Source organism: Suricata suricatta, chromosome 8 (genome assembly GCF_006229205.1).
Source record: "Suricata suricatta isolate VVHF042 chromosome 8, meerkat_22Aug2017_6uvM2_HiC, whole genome shotgun sequence".
NCBI classification, from domain to species: domain Eukaryota; kingdom Metazoa; phylum Chordata; class Mammalia; order Carnivora; family Herpestidae; genus Suricata; species Suricata suricatta.
Genome location: NC_043707.1, coordinates 135,058,091 through 135,059,448, shown reverse-complemented (window position 1 = coordinate 135,059,448; position 1,358 = coordinate 135,058,091). Strand labels below are relative to the sequence as shown.

At 52.5% G+C, this 1,358-nt stretch overlaps 1 protein-coding gene and 1 pseudogene across 1 annotated transcript in view; both read right to left on the bottom strand.

The window, feature by feature from the left end:
- The window catches only part of CLSTN1 (calsyntenin 1), a 43,385-nt gene that overhangs the window by 37,717 nt on the left and 4,310 nt on the right, over positions 1-1,358 (bottom strand). The gene's annotated exons all lie outside the window — the stretch shown is intronic.
- On the bottom strand, positions 611-1,356 carry LOC115299518 (annotated as a pseudogene).

Below are 1,358 nucleotides of genomic sequence, written 5' to 3'. Positions count from 1 at the left end.
GTCCCTGAAGAAAATGACTATGCAGAAAAATGCAAATATAGTCACGTAGGGCCATTATTTGTGCCTGATAGCTTTAAAATCACCCTCCCTATGGCCATCAAAGGCTTGCTGGTCGGTTTTGGCTATAAAAAAAAAACTGTCTGGCAAAAGACAGTAAGAAAGAGCAGGATCTATAATGACCGTTGTGAGGTCGGGCTGCGCAAACCACATGAGAAGACACACCAGTTTGCTTTAAAAAAAAAAAAAAAATCCCACAGCAGGGGCCCTGTGTAATTTCAAATCAAACTCCTCAGGGTCCTTAAAATACCCAAGACATCATTCAGTTAGATTCTAAGGACACACGGTTCTTTCTCAAGTGAGGGGTGGGACACACAGTTCCCCAAGGGTTATGCTCCGAGTGGGGGGTGGGGGGAGAAAAAACCCTAGAACTTGATTAGAAACATTAATTGATCTTTACCACACTGAAATGAGAAGGGATAAAGTCAGTCTGTGCTGTTGTGAAATTCAGAGGAGATTTGGAAGTAGGGTCGTTATTTATTGCTCCGTGAGGCTAAACCCCCAAAAATGACTTAAAAAAAAAAAAAAACAAAACAAAAACCCGGGCCGTGCAGACCCCAGCTGGCCTCTGGGCCGCTCCGGGGTCGGGGGGATGCGGGCTGGGCTGGGCGGCCTGCCAGCGCAATTCACAGTGATTCGGGTTGGCCTGTGGCTGCGCGTGGCCACCGGGCCCGCCTACACCTTGGAGGTGAGCTTGGCATTCATCTTGATGTACATCTCGTGGATGACGTCGATGGTAGCCGTGTAGTTGACCAGGAAGAGACGGACCTTCTCCAGGCACTCTTCCTCTGTTACGTTCTGCCCCTTGGAGAGCGCTTTCAGGAAGTCGGACTTCTAGGGGGCCGCATACAGCGCTGCCTGGAAGATCTTCTGCACGATCCAGCCGTGGTACTTCTTGAGGGCCATCTCGTAGGCCTTGGTGGCGTTGACGCGGATGAGGTTGGGGTGATTCTCGTCCCGCTCCCCGTCACAGATGCTCTGGAGGAAGACCTGGATGAAGCGGAGGCCTCTTTTCAGCCACATCAGCGCCAGCGTGGCCCCCACTTTGGGCCACTCTGCCCCATACATTTCCTTCTCCACCTCCAGGATGTTCTGCAGGGTCTGGAATTTGGCCGGGTTGGTGTCATACACAGCTTTGATTTTCGTGATGTTGCCACTTATGTCTGCCTTGATGGGAGTGAACGCTGGGGACCTGAGGCAATCGAAGAAGGGCGGCAGGTGGGACACCGCCTCGAGGAAGGGTCCTGTCTCGATCTGCTTGTGCGAGGGCAGCGGCTTCAGCAGGTGCTCGGCCAGCCGCG